We start from the raw sequence: 16,084 nt of genomic DNA, 5'->3' as shown, positions 1-16,084 counted from the left end.
GGCAGCTTCTGTTTTTAACAGTTTAATTTCAAAGGAAATGGACCTCACTTAACTAAATTTCCTTTCCTATTTTTTCTAGCTATTAAAGAACTTGCATATCTAATAAATATTTAATAGGAATTCCCCTCCAGCTGAATTCAGGCCCCTCAGCATCTCATTACCATGTCTTAGAATAGTATCCTCATTGTCACTTGCTTAATTATGCTAAGAAAGAGTTGAATTGTGTGGCTGTTGGGATCAGAAAGCGATTAAATTCACTTGGCAAGACTTTGGATATCTCATTACGATCCTCATTTAGCACTTCTAATGGAGTTATTTTTTTCCCCAATACTGACTTGGGAAAGGCTTGCTCAGTGTAGCAAAGTATTTCCCTAAGCCCCACACAACTTTGCACCGTGCCAGAAAAGATCAGAAGTTACTTCACACATCATTTCCACTCCCAAGAACACCGGCCACCCAATGAGCAGTGACGTAAAGCCCTGGAGAAAGGGGTGAGGCAAGTGGCAGGTCAGGCAGAGCGGCCAGTCCTCTCTAGTGACTGAATCCTTCCGCCACAGCCGCAACAAGGGCCAGTCCCAGCCCCACTTGCCTTCCTCCAAAGTCTGGAAACTCATTTCTCCCTGATGCAGCCTGTTCCTTCCTTGGAGTACTCAGTAAGTCCTTTATTGTCTTCAGTCACTGTCACTGGTCCTCCCCTCTCCCAGCTCCTCCCTGCCTTTTTTTTTTTTTTGTCTCCCTGCTACTTTTTTTTTTAATAACAAATCTTATAATCTCATCCCTCTCATGGCCTCTCCGAGTCTTCACTTCTCTCAGTTATGCATCCCCATTTCCTTCATTCTTCATAGGCCAGGATTTCCAGTCCCTTCCTCAACCAAATAAGGCTCTCCTGTCTTCCTTCATCCCTCCATTCCTGCCTGCCTTCCTGCCATTTTTCCTTCTTGAGTGCCCGCCCTTCTAAGTGCCCTGCTGTTCTGGGCAGAGAGCCGTGAATATGGTAAATGTGACTCCTGGCCTCCCAGAACTTACGTCACTTATTCCTCACAACAACCATGCCACAGAGGGGGAAACTGAGGCCCACAGAGCTTAAGTAATCTCCCTAGGATCACACTGTGAATAGCAGGTTGAGGATGCATCTCTGTGGAACATGCTGTTTTTTGGGCTGTCCAAGAGCAGAACCCAGATTTGGATTCAGTACCCCCAAAGTCCTCTGACCAGTCAGGGGAGGGTCATAGTTTCCCTCCTCCTCTGTCTTTGCCTCCATCTGAGCTCCTCTTTCTTGTCTTAGGAGCTCAGCCCCTCCACATGCTGGTTCTTACAAATGTGCTGACCCTCCTTGCCCCATTGCTCATCCCAGGGACCCCTCACTGAGCCCCTCCCCACCCTGCCCGTCACCAAGATTTTCCCTCAGCCAGTTCTTGCCAAGCCCTTGTACCCAGGTCTGTAGGCTTGCAGGGCCAGGGTTTAGCCAAAGAGAACTGAAGCCTGGAAGAATGACCTAGGGGAGGTCCAACTCTCCCCAAGATGCTTCTTGGCATCCCTGAGCCTTATTCTTTGGAAAAATCTACTCCTTGTTCATGTGAATGAACTAGACAAAAGAGTGCTAAGCACGGGTTCAAGCCTGAGCAAAATGTCTCTTGCTTCTCTCTCCTCTGTGGTGGAGCCCATGTGATAGAAGGTATACATCCCAGGGGATGGCAACAGTCCAAATCAAAAGTTGTGGAGCCTTCTGATTTCCGCTGTGAGCTCAGGCAAGCTCCTCCCCTCCCTGGGCCTCCACTACCTGCATAAGGAGCAGTGTGAACAAGTCCACCTCCATGGATCCTGCCAGCTTCAAGATGAAAGGTCTTTAAGCCAATTTATTAAGGAGTTTGTCTTCCAAAAACATCCTTGATTGCTACCAAGTGCAACCCCCCATGCAGAGGGGTGAAGTGGGTTCTAGGGAAGAGTGACCGAGGAGCCAGAGATAGCCACTGGGATACAAGGATTGACCCTTCCTGAAACCTCCTTCTTGTCCCGTTCTGGCTTTTTGCAAGCCCAGTCCCATGTCCTCGAAAGCACCAGCACCACACAGCAGGGCAGAGGGGAGGTAGGCCCAACCTCAACCACAGGCTGCCTTCTAGCAACTTCCAGGCTGCTTTTCCCAATCATCAGCCAGCCACCTGGGTTCTGGGACTAGAGCTCTTTCTAATTGACCTCTGTGCAGACCAGGAAAGAGAAGGAATTTTCAAAAACATGTAGAACCATTGTTTGTTTTCACCACTCTTGGAGTTATTGCCTGTCCTCAAGCCCAGTAGGAGAGGCAGAGTGGTGATGTTTGAAAAGAAAAGATGTGGCTCAAAGGACAGTCGCGAGTCATCCTCAGGTTCACAAAGCCCTCAGCACTGAATTCACCCAGTCCTGCCTTCGAGTCTACTGCTTTTGCATTCAGGAAAACAAAACATGGCTGTAGACCTTCCTACCCAAATAGAGTCACCTTACCCAATAACCCAAACCTCTGGAAGGGCACCGACTGGTAAGTGCATGGCCCTAATAGATCCATACATTTTGAATAAAGTGTCTTGACTCACAAGCCCTTTTCCCCCAGGCTCCCAGTGACAGAGGACCACAGCTGGAAGGACATAGCAGAAGGGGTCAGAAGTCTGGGCTTTGGCACACGGGCTGACCTTGATTAGGTAGATGATCCCAGACAACTCCTTTCACCTCCCTGGACCTGTACGTATAGCTGCAATATGGTGAGAACAGACGTGATATGAATAAAATAAAACAAACAAACAAACAAACAAAAACCAAGAGACTAAGGAAGGAGTGTAAACAACAAACAATTTGACAAAAAGTATAGCACTCTTGATGTGCCAGATGCTGTCCTAGACCCTTTACCAATAGTAACTCATTTAATCTGCATCACAATCCTTTGCGGGTAGATGCCAGTTTTACTCTCTTGCTACAGAGGAGAACGCTACAGCACAGAGAGGTTGAGTAACCTGCCCAAGGTCACAGAGCTGGTGCACAGCAAAGCTGGGATTTGAACCCAGCTGATCTCGCTCCAGAATCCGGACACATAGCCATGATGCTATGCTGAGAACAGACGCTGTGCTTACGGTTTCTGATTTACAGGTGACTAATGGGCTCGGACTCCACCTCACAGGCAGTGCTCAGTGCTCCTGGGAAGTGTCACAACAGACTGCCTTCCAAGGTCCACGGCATTGATTTTACCCATAGCCACGTCCTCGTTTATCATGATTCTTTAACCAATAGCTGCTTCACAACTGCAACTGTGGGCCGGCACTGGTGGAGATGACACTTCTGATGCAAGTCCCCTATCAGAGAGGAGCCCCGGGCTCCCGCCCTTCCCAAGGTGTGAGTCTCTTTCCCCACAGAATGGAGGCCAGGGTTCAGAAGCTGTCACTTGGCTTTCACAGAATTAATGTCTGGCTTGGGGGATTAATGGGCTTCATTGTCTTTACCGTCATTTGATACAGCCTACTTGGCTTCCAGGTAGTTTTAATAGTAAGAAAGGGAGTTGCAAGTTCCTTCTTAGAAGAAGCCCTGAAAATACAAATCAAAACCACAATGAGATATCACCTCACACCAGTCAGAATGGCTAAAATTAACAAGTCAGGAAGTGACAGATGCTGGCGAGGATGCGGAGAAAGGAAAACCCTCCTACACTGTTGGTGGGAATGCAAGCTGGTGCAACCACTCTGGAAAACAGCATGGAGGTTCCTCAAAATGTTGAAAATAGAACTACCCTATGACCCAGCAATTGCACTACTGGGTATTTACCCTAAAGATACAAACGTAGTGATCCGAAGGGGCACATGCACCTGAATGTTTATAGCAGCAATATCTACAATAGCCAAACTATGGAAAGAACCTAGATGTCCATCAACAGATGAATGGATAAAGAAGATGTGGTATATATACACAATGGAATACTATGCAGCCATCAAAAGAAATGAAATCTTGCCATTTGTGATGACGTGGATGGAACTAGAGGGTATCATGCTTAGTGAAGTAAGTCAATCGGAGAAAGACAACTATCATATGATCTCCCTGATATGAGAAAGTGGAGATGCAACATGGGGGGTTAAGGGGGTAGGAGAAGAATAAATGAAACAAGATGAGATTGGGAGGGAGACAAATCATAAGTGACTCGTAGTCTCACAAAACAAACTGAGGGTTGCTGGGGGGAGGGGGGTTGGGAGAGGGGGGTGGGGTTATGGACATTGGGGAGGGTATGTGCTGGGGTGAGTGCTGTGAAGTGTGTAAACCTGGAGATTCACACACCTGTACCCCTGGGGATAAAAATATATGTTTATAAAAAATAAAAATAAAAAATAAATTAAAAAAAAAAAAGAAGAAGCCCTGAACCTGTCAGTCCCCTGCAAGACGCTCTCCACCCCTCTCCTCCTGCAGCGCCCCCTATAGAGAGCGGGACTGTGGAGGGCAGAGCGCCTCTGTCCTGTGCACAGCCCAGCAACACCATTGTCCAGAGACACACACCAAGCAGCCAGCTCAGAGTGTGCTCCTGCCCTTGGAGATCTAGAATCTATTCCACAGCCTTTTCCAAATTTGCCTGTCTCAATACAATGAGGCAATAAAACCACTATCAAACTACGATGATGTAGTAAGACAAAAATACCTGATGGTTTTATTCTTTTTGCATCCTTCATCTCTGGGAAGGATAAGCATGGTGCAGACCCTTTGCGGAGGGAGCCCCGCCTTGAGAGCAGACGATGCCTACCTTCCCATCCTCCCCTTCCAGAACACGTGATTTTAACCCACGTCTTCACCACTAAAGTCATGTTTCTAAGATCAGTCTGGCAAGGAGAGGCCAGACTGCAACATAAAAATAACTCCCGCATCCCACTTTTTTTCAGGTCCAAAAAGAATACAGGCATGATCTGAAGTTCTTTGTAATGAAGCAGAGGGAGAAATTGTGGGAAAGAGGAAATTGCTGAGAGTGGATTAAATCTGGAAGTTCGCCTCTGCAGATAAACAGCCTCATCCTGTGCTCTTTGAGAAGAGTCAATACACGCTCCTTGATGGCATTCAATCAGGGAAATAATGGATGGAAGAAAATCAATATTCATTGAGTTTCTAGAGAGCTGAGGGCGCACAGCTAGCTGCTGTCCTGTGTGCTGCCTCATTTAAGCTGCAGAGTGCCCTGGGGAGGGAGGTGTTCTTAGGGTTCACTGGACAAATGAGGAAACCAAAGCTCAGAGCAGGCATGGCTTCCCCCAGGGCCATGTGACCCATAAGTGGAAGAGCTGGGGCTCCAACATCATCATGCCTCATGCATTCTGAGGGAACTAGTGAGAGGCCCCTTAGGAAATGCAGCTTATCATTTTGACTTATGGAAACCTAGGATTTCCTGGAGTCTGAGTTCCTACAACACATATCACCAGTCTGCATAATAATACCTTCACTTCACTCACAAGCCTGGGCTGGATTGGGTACCCCTGTGCTCCATGCAGTGACTATTCTTGGTAGGTATCCTTTGACTCTCAGCTATTCAAGTGCATGTTTCATTCTTTTGGTGTTTTCCAGAAGCCACAGAATAGATGCTTGGTCATTTCTATTACTTAGGAATCTTTTGGTTACAAGCCACAGAAACCAAACTCAATCTAACCTAAGACTCCCCCCTCCAAAACCCCACAATTTATATAAAAAATTCAAGGCCTGGAAAGAGCAAGAATCCTCAGAAACAACAAAAGGCAAGAATCCTCAGAAACGACAAGAATAGGGATTCAAATACCATCAGCTAGTTTATCCATGAGCATGTCCACATTCACTTATGAAGTCTCTCTCCCTCCCCCCTTCACTTTCCCTCTCTCTCTCTCTCTCTCTTGCTCTTTGTGTGCGTGTGGTGTGTATGTGTTAAAACTTTACAATGTGTAGGGGCGCCTTGGTGGCGCAGTTGGTTGGGCACCCAACTCACGGTTTCAGCTCCTTTGTGATCTCAGGGTCATGGAATCAAGCCCTGTGTCGGGCTCTGCACTCAGCATAGCATCTGCTTGAGTTTCTCTCTCGCTCTCCCTCTCCCTCTGCCCCTCCCCCCTGCACTCTGTCTCTCTCTCTCTCTCTCTTTCTCTCTCTCTAATAAATAATCTTTAAAAAAAAAACTTTTACAATGTGTAGCTTCAGGCCTGACTCTTTCAAGGTCGAGTTCAAAAATCCTAGAGAAGAGAGTCTGTTTCAGCTTCAGATAATGTCCACACCACTGAACCAAACACTAGTAGCCCAACGGGCCAGATCAGAACATAGCAGCGTTGAGGGGAGTCACATGGAAGGTGAGGCACTGGAAAGGCTCATGAAACAGGCAATCCTACTGAAGCCTAGAGATCAGTTTCTGGGTTAGCTATCCTTACAAATGCCCAGCCTTGCCCAGTTGGGTATAGGTGGGAATGGTCAGGTTATACTGAACATGTTCAACCAAGGATGACCCCCTTGAGCTGGGGCTGAAGGTGAAACAGACAAATCTAAGGCCAACTCAGAATCTGGGACCTATGGAAGCTCTTAGATATGGCAATCAAGCCCTCACAGACACACAAAGGGGCTAAGGCTCATAAAAGCTATGGAACAGCAAATTGCCATACACTCTTCAACCTGATTCAGGCTGTGGCCAGTAGACAGTCCTGCCACAACCAACCCAAGGGTCATTACAGAAACATTCTTATGGAAAGAACTTGCCTTAAAAAACCATCATGAGTCCTACTCATCAGCTATTTTATTGAATTTTAGCTTATTTTTCCATATCTACACAGTCAATATGTGGCCTGCTACACTTGGCCTTCATTTCTTTTCTGGCCCCCAGGAACAGAATTGGTGTCATGTTTGTCTTACCTGTGGTGAAGCTCAAAGATCAGCTAATTTCTCATTAGAACCTCATCTCATCTCAGGTTATTAGAAGAATTTTCTCCTTCCCTCATCATAAGAGATTGCTGGTCAACTCTGGTCTGTGGACCTGCCTTGTATGGCATGTAGTATTTAAGAAATCCAAGCTACTTACCCACACTGAGAAATTAGGGGGTTGGTACATAAATAGGCAAGTTTCCAGCTTCTCATTAAAACCTGGGAGACCTGGTCATACTTGGCCTGCAGTCCCTCCTGGCAACAATCAGCCAGAGCAGAGCATGGCTGCCCCTTCTGTGGGCCCTGTGCTCTCCAGGTCACACTCTCTTGTCTACAACCCACTTTACTCACTACCTTCACTCATTCTCTCTCTGGTCTCTGTAGACCCTTGCAAGCTTTGCCTTAAGCGGATTTTTACTTCTGCTGTGTGTAACAAGGCTGCTGTACTCATTTCCGACCTTAAATCATGTTTTTGGAAAGAGTTAGGTGTCAGTTACAAGACTTATTTTATTTTTTTAAAGAGATGAATGCCAAACCGTTGATGGCTTCACAATTGATACCTTTGGGATAAAGTCCAAATCCTCAGCAAAATATTCCAGACCCTCCATGCTGTAACTCTGAACTATGATTCCAGGCCCTGATCCGCCATAGTCTACCATGTGTACTCTGTGGCAGCCACACCTGGCTGTCCTTCGTTTTCCAGTACACCATTGTGATCTCCTGCCTCTTGCACAGTTTATGTTTCCTGTGCCTAGAATGCCCTTTGCCTGGCTGGCCAACTCCTCTGAGTCCTTCACAGCCCACATGAAATGCCACCTCTTCTCCATAGTCCTTCCAATCACATGCTGCCTAGGGCCACTTGTTAACCCAGACAGTGTCTTAGTGAAAATTGGAAAAGTGTACCCCTTCCTCAAGATATATTCTTTTATCTGTTAGAAAACTGTCCTAATAAATATCTACATTGGTATGCTTGCAGTATGAATGGTTTCTACTTGAATTTAGCATCCTTGTGCAGTACACACCCTGCACAGCTGTACTGTACTGTACTTCAGCCAGGGCAGAAGGAGCAACTCCTCATTGTTCCTGCAGGATTGCCTCATGCTTGCCTCCACCATAGAGTAGGAGATAGTATAATGGACTATCCATGCCTGTCATCCCTGCAGACAGGCCACAAGTCCTCAGGAGGCAGGAACCACATCTCAATGATTTCAAGATTCCCAAAACCCATGGAAGGTAGTCCATAATGGGCACTGAATCAGTTTGTCAACTGTTGTATTGTGAACACTTGGAAGCTGAGTGGAGTAAATGGAAAACAGCAGGATCAGGCAGTCCAGGGGCATTACCAGAGGGGCAGGGGTGTCTGCTGATGCCAGCTTACAGGCACAAGGACCCAGAGAACCCCTTAGAAGCAATTGGGTTTGAATTGTCAGGAACAATATTAGACTTGGAGATCTATAATGCCATTAAAAGAAAAACCAAGGAAACTGAACTAAAATGTGTTGTGTTATTCCATTCTCCAAATGGATTTTTCTTTATATTTTCCCGACTCCTAATACAATCAAATAGCTTCAGCCTGACAGCCATCTTACTTAAATGAAAACATGATTTAATGAAATGATATTTTATGAGTTGTAAACCAAGAAAATATTTGGTATAAAATGGAGGGAGAGCAGGAGCAGAAGGGTAGGGGAGGCAAGAAAAGGCAAAAGAAGGCTGCTTCTGGCAGCGCATGTGGGCCAGGCTTATGGCTGTCATGCCTCCAAGTAGGGTTATGGCCTGGTGCCAGGGTGAGTGAGGAGAATGAGATCGAGCAGGTAGGAAGAAAGAGGCAGGAAAAGACACAGAAAGCAGTACCATCAAAGCAGTAAGCTTTGCTCGACAGACGTGACAGTGGGCCCCCGGGAGAGCTCTCTGAGCAGATACCAGCACCGAGCACAGAGGACATGGCTTGACCGGGCCTTTCTCTCCCTGCAGCCCAAGTCTGTCAATGGGCTGCATCCCCCAGGGTAGTGCCACCGGGACTTAAAAGGGTCTAGGCTAATCAAAGTGGTATCTTGTCCCTCCAAGATCAGGAATCATCTCAAAGCGGCCAGGTCTGAAGCAGGGGCCCTAACTTCCAGCTTACCAAGAGGCTCGGCATCTTGTTGGGTCTGGTCCTAGGGAAACAACCCAGGTTATAACTTTCCCTTTGCACAACTTCCTTTCCTCCAGTGCTCCAGCAGAGGCTCAATCTTTTTATACTACAGTGCACGCCTGCCCAGTGGAGGAGTCAAGAGTTGTTGTCCTTCACTGCTTTGCCCAGTGCCTTTAAACTTCCTTTCTTCTACTCTTGGCCAGAAGAAAAGTTCTACTACTTCCTCCAGGACTAGAAAGAGCAGAGGTTCCTTAGGGCAGAGTCTATTCCTAAAAATCAAACATCCTTTGAGAACAAGACCAGTCTTCTGCTTCGCCCCAGTGTATTATCCTTAAACCACAGCTCTGGCCATGTCACTACTCTGTTTGGGGGCTTATCCTCTCCCAGACCCCATGTTCGGTGCTTTACATATAATTAATCATGCAGTCATCACCTAAGTCTCACAGGGCAAGTACTGTTATCACCCGCCCCCATTCCAATTCCATAGGTGAGGCATACAGCAGTTAACTAATGTACTCAAAGTCACATTATTCAATAAGTGGTACATCTTAAATTTGAACCCAAGCTTGTCCAAGGTCAAAGCCCCATGCTCTCAATCACTAAACCAGGACTTCTCAGAAATGGTACTAGAGGATCTTGTTAAAATGAGGATCCTGACTCAGTGGATCTGGGAGGGTCCTGAGACTGCATTTCTGACAAGCTCCCTGGGGCTGATGATTCTATGATTCCCCAGACCACACTTTTTGAAGGGCAAGACTCCAAAGTTTTTTTAATTTCTCAGAGGGAAGACAATATAATTATGGTTCTTCTATATTACAAGAATGAAGACTCTAGCATACAGATATCCTCTGGCCTATCAGTCAGGGGTGTCAGTCACCAAAAGCCATCATGACCAAGAAATGAGAATGATTCTCCCAACCTTCCTAGGAAATAACAGAGCAAAGAAGCTAACAGGAAAGTAATCACCTCCACATCCCTACATTTATGGCCATTCAATGTTCCTTCCATCTCCCTCCAGTAAGTCTCTGACCTTTGCTCTATGTCAAACAAGGTCTAAAAGTGACATCCCAAATAAGTTTCCCTTTAACCCACAAGATGTTAAGATGGCCCCAGATAACAGGCAGAGGAATCATGGAGCTTTATACATAAAGACCTTGGCCCAACACGAAATTCCACTGAGATGCTAAACATCCTTTTACCAAAGCCCATTCGTACAAGTTTTGAAGTCAGTGAATAACTAGGAAGTTACTATAAATGTGCCTTCCTTAAATAGAGACTTAGGAAAAGTCACCTAAACAAAACAAGGGCGTTGGTGGTAGCAGTGAGTGCTCAGTCTCAGAACAGTGTTCCTCATAACCTTCAGAGTTTACTTAGCTAGCATGTACTTAGCTGTACATACAGCTGAGAACCAAACCCTTCTTGGAAAAGCTTGCCCCCAGCTTCTAGAGGTCACCATTCCAAACCAGTCGTAGACAATAGACCTAACTCATCTTTGTGGGTCTTCTTTATTTAGGAAACATATAATAACTTTTCAAATGTTTCAGAACTATGCCGACAGTACTGAGCTCCCATTTTATACCCTGCCATTATGCAAGGAGCAAGCCATAAGGTAAGGGCACCACAGTGTGAATTCTCAGCAGTGCCAGGCCTCCAGCAGAGGCGAGCCTGACAGGCTCTCAGCCAACTTTGATAATTAAGGGTGTTCCATTTCCTCTAAACAATGTTGTTGTGATGCCTTTAAAGGAGGAAGTCTACAACCTGCCTGAATCTTCTTAGTTCCACAAAGTGTCTGAGTTGACAACTAATAATTAATTAACAATGAACAGTGTCTTGCTGCCCATCACAGTGACTGGCACTCTCATCTCTGAAAAGTGAAAAATGTGCTAATGTGGCAGGCTTCATAATCCCCACAGCCTGATGTGACAGGACAGATCCCTTCTCAGGACAACCCAGCAAGGGGGGACGGGGACGCACGTGACACCTTTCTGGACCCGGGCCCCAGAAGCCACCTGCCGGCAGGGCAGAAGTTCATGGTCTTCATTTGATGATCCATGGACTTAAATACACACACACACACACACACACACACACACACACACATATATATAGGCAGACCTTCCAGGGGCTAGTACCCAGAGCCCCCTACCTGCCTGGCATGGAACTTAGATTTTTTTAGGATGGGGGACAGGCAGCTGGGGCCATTTGCTCTCATCACTTGGGGAAATCTGTCCAGCCAGGGCTAGAGGACAATTAGGGGGGAGTAGTAGAATTAAGACGTAATGGGCAGGGCGCCAGGGGCCCTGATTTGTAGCCTAGCCCTGCCCTGGGCTTGCTGTGTGACCTTCAGCAGCTCCCCTCCCCTCTTTGGGGAAACTAAGATGTCTGTCTGCCAGGAATGGACACCAGACTGAAGGATGTTTGTTCCTCACCACATTCCCAGCCCCCAGAACAGTACCTAGCCACGCATGAGACACCTGGAAATGCTTATTGCCTGAATGGTCTGCTATGGGTCCTTCCACCGCTGACATTCCAGAACTCGGAAATCATTCCCCTCAGTACTATGAATCCACCTTCACAGTGAGGCCATCGAATGACAGGATCTTCACGTGAAAGGAAGATTTTCTTTTTCATCAGGTGACAGCCATTTGAGTTTCGCTTTTACTTTTGAAATCATTCCGCAGCTCGCAGTTGCTTCCGCTGGTCACCCAGGAGACAGAAGCTTGCACCAGTCATTCGCCTTCGCTGCACACAGACACCGTTGCAGTCTGGAAACATAAGGAAGACATTCGAGATAAAAACCCCGGTCCCATAATCCCCAGCCCAGACAGCATATCACACAGCCTCACAGCCAATTCATACAAGGAAAGAAGGGAGCAGACAAAAGAATATTAACACTGTCAATCTGAAAACGCGAGTTTAAAATTAGTAAAGGGAAAAATATGTCAATCAGGACTCAGGAGACATCACCGATTTCTTTTGCACGTTCACTTCTCAGACAACCAACGAACCACTTGAAATTCCTCCTGCCCGAAATGTCTACAGGCAAAAAATCAGTGCTAAGAGTATCAGGCTTGAAGGAACCAAAAAACAAACAAACAAACAAACAAGCAAAACACCAAAATACAAAACAAAACAAAAACAGGGAGGAGAGGAAGAGCCTAAAAGGAGAAATTGAAATCTGACAATTAATTGCCTTTCTCTATTACCAGAAAACCCTGGATCTATTGGAGAGCGTGGCCACAACAAAAAGTGAAAAAGAAGACCCATGGCAAAATCTGCTGCTGAAGGAGGAGACCGTGGAGTGAGCAGTTTGCCTGTAATTAAAGCAATTCCTGAGACCCCTTCTACCTCTGTCCTCAAAACTCTAACCCGATGCTGAACTAACTCAGTGAGAGAGAAACATGGCTGTAACGTGCAAGCCCCCACCGTGCCCTGAGTATGCTGAGTGACACAAGCCATCGCAGGGCTGTGGGGGCCGGTGGGGTGAGGTAGGAAGGGGAGCAAGTTCCTTGCACTTCACAGAGCCCCCCAAATGCCACCCTGGGGACAAAAGTTGAGAGAGAAAGGCGTGTGCTCTTGAAGGTCATCTGCTCACCCTCTGCAGTGGTCCTGGTGGAGGGGTCCCCAGGAAGCAGATAGAGCATGGACCACCAGGGCTAGCCCTCCAATGGCCCCAGAAGCGGCTGACTGCCTCCGAGGCACACTTACACATTTCTATACTAGGTGCCGTACAAACATCGAGAATGGAAACAAGGCAAGAAAGCTCTGTCTCAGCCTTATCATGGACTCTGTGTTCTTTCTTGGGCAAACCCAGCTCCTTTCTGGCTTTGGCGTCTCTGTGGAGGGGTCACAGCAGGTGATCTCACAGGGACCTCCCAGACAGGTCATGACACGGCTAAAGCAAGGTCAGGGACTGTGGAAACCCATGAAAGGCCCCCGGTCCTTGCCTGAGCCAGGTAAAATTAGAGATATGCACTCCAAGCAGAAGACCCAGCCAGTATTCAACACAGTTGCCCTGCAGCTGCCGTGGGCAAGACCGGAAGCTTCTGAATCCAGTCCTGGCCTTAAAGACACTCGATTAGCCTTGAGCGAAGTGCTCATTATCCAAGTGACCCAAAGACACCCCTTCTTCCCCCGACACTAATGTCCTGGCTGATGCAGGCCTACTCTGTCATCCCGGTAGACAGCCTGTCAGCATTTCATAATTAAGAAAAAGTTGTTCCTGCAATCATCAAGAAGATCCATTTCACAGAGACAGCTTCTGCATGTGAGATGGTATCACAAACTAAAAGCTTTCAAATACCCAAATCCAGGCCCTCCAGCAAGCCACATCTTGACGGTCTGGTCCTAGATAGCCCAATATCCTAAATTCGCCTTCCTCTTGCTCTACACAAGACATTGCCCTTCTATTTTTAGGACTAGGACAGTTCAAACCTTGAAAGTAACTTGTCAGTTGGGCTGAAAATAGCATTTGCAATGGACAAAAAAATCTTAACTGAGACAAGAGGATGATGTTACTTCCTAGACATAAAGAATCCTCGTAACTGACATATATGTAAACACACACACACACAGGCACACACATTCTTACATTGAAAAATTTTTAAACCGACTACAATACTTATAAATAGGGATATTGTAGAGCAGAGTTTCTGAGTCACAACTTAAGAAATCCAACACGAAAGGCAAATGTTTTATCAAAGTAAGCATGGCCACTCCAATCATGACCAACCCGAGCCTGCTCATTTAGGATTCACAGCAAACGAGAGACCGTTGCGACCTACAAAGTGAGTGTTAAAAGCTCTGAAATGTGTATTGGGTATTGACACAAGAGCCATCAAAAGAGCCAAAGATACTGCCCACCTGTCCTTCATTTTCATTCTGCAAAGCTTGCCCAGATGAAGGACTGAGATCTTTCTGCCACTAATCAAAGGAAACCTTCTTTTCCAACAAGATCTAGAGTCATGTGACTTAATCTGCCAAATGTAAATGACAGGGTCAGATTCTGAATCCTTCAGGCGCTAGTTGGAGAGAAGAGGAGGAAGTAAAGCAATGGGAGCACCAATACTTCCCCCCTACACATCACTACACATCACTTCCTCCTACAAGGACAGGAAGGCAAACCATTGAAGTGCTTTGTTTTCCACGTCCCTGTTCAATATAAACAGACGAGGCTTATGATCTGTGGGCCAAAGGCACGTGGAATAGAGGCTGCTTTGGTGGGAAAAGATAAAGGAGGTTTCCTTTGATGCTCCCATGTTTGATGATAAGTTCATTAGCAGAATTGCTATTATATGAATAATAAGTACTCATTATGGAAATCTGAAAAATACAGAGAAGTGTAAAAAGACAATAGAGTTTCCATCCTAAAATGACCCAGCATTAACACTGATTTATTTCCATCTGCCTGTTTGGTTATAAAGAAGTGCTGCTTGTTTTACAAGGTGTTAATCAAATCATAGCTACAATTTCACATCCCACCTTTTTCATATACAATTATGAGCATCTTTAGGTGTTAGGATCATCGTTTTGAGAACCACATGAAGTGGATGTGCTGGAGATGGAAAGTACATGCATCACAGTTAAAACCCAGGCTTTGGGATTAGACGGACCTGAGTTCCAATTGCAACTTGACTGCTCACTGGCTCCATGTTTTTGCAGAAGTAACTCAACCTCTGAGCCTCAGTCTACTCCTCTATAAACTGGGAGCAACAACAGCATGGTTCCCATCACCTGGGTTTGTTTTGAGGCATGATGAGATAATTCCATAAATCACACGGCATACTACCAGTGGTAACTTCTTAGTATGGGCTAGCTGATGTCATTTTTACTAGCATTTTTAAATTACCCCATCTTTTATTATTAGCCTCTACATAGCTTCCAAATTTCCCATTTGAATGTAAATAGTGCATGTAAATAGGTTGAATTCTTTTCCTTAGAATGTATTTTCCAAAAGCAAAATTCCTGGATGGTCTATGGTTGTTGATATGTGTTATCAAATTTGCTGGCCAGATGATTTTTGCCCTACCATGAATCAGTGTGGAGATATTATCAAGAGCAGCAGAACAGAGACTAAGGGACCCTTGAAATCCTTAACGATCTTAGCATTAAGAGGATCCTTGAGGAACATCAAGGGCAATCCTGTTTGGATGACTAATGGGAGATGCCTGCCCATATCGATGACCTTAGCCTCATTTGAGCTGAGACCTCATAGACCAGCAGACAAGGTGCACATGAAGCAGCAAATAGTGAGGCACTATTGAAAGCCCCCCTCAATCCATGCCCAAAGACTACTAAACATTTGGTTTAGTAACCCATATCATGGGTTCTAGCCTCTCCCTGAAAGTCAAGAGCATATCTTCATACCCTCTTATCACATCTCTCCAGCAGGACCAATTCTGGGCATAGTAGTGGGATATAACCATGCTGTTCCTTTATCTGAAGCGCTTCACCCAACTTTTGGAATAGTTACCTCCTTCGTGTACCTTATTCTCAGCTTCAATGCCATCTCTTCCAAGAGGCAAGAGCTCCCAGCTGCTTCACAGCTCTCTACAGCTGTGCAAACTCATTTCATTCCAGGAACTCATCATGGCCTATAATCAAGTCTTTGTGCACTTATTTATACTGGATTCCTCCCCCAATTAGACTCTCCACTCGATGAGGGGTAGGACTGTGTCCCAGTCTTACTTGGTTGTATCTTTTGTCCCCAGTTATCAAAGGCTCTGGCACAAAGCAGGCACTCCTGTACCCTACAGCCTGTTTGATGCACATGCTTATAACTCACTAACGGACACCCAACCAAGCAAAGGTTTATCCCACCACACCAAGGATGCACACTCATGCTTAGCACCTGTAGGATTTTGTCTGCTTTATAAAGCCCTCAAAATCTATTCCCTGGAATGCCCTTACAACCTCCCATAAACCAAGGGCTAAAAGGGCTGGTGCAGCAAACAAAAATAAAGGAAAGATAGGGTGGGACAGAGATCAAGAGCCTAAAATCTGGGCTCCAATCACAATTGTGTCACTTATGATACTGGGTGGGTCACCTCATCCCTGAGCTTTACTTCTGCCCCACACAGTAGTAGATAGTAGACT

Source organism: Enhydra lutris, unplaced genomic scaffold, assembly GCF_002288905.1.
Source record: "Enhydra lutris kenyoni isolate GAN:26980312 unplaced genomic scaffold, ASM228890v2 scaffoldscaffold65, whole genome shotgun sequence".
Taxonomy (NCBI): Eukaryota; Metazoa; Chordata; class Mammalia; order Carnivora; family Mustelidae; genus Enhydra; species Enhydra lutris.
The sequence above is the reverse complement of the archived record's forward strand: the minus strand, read 5'-3'. Positions refer to the sequence as shown.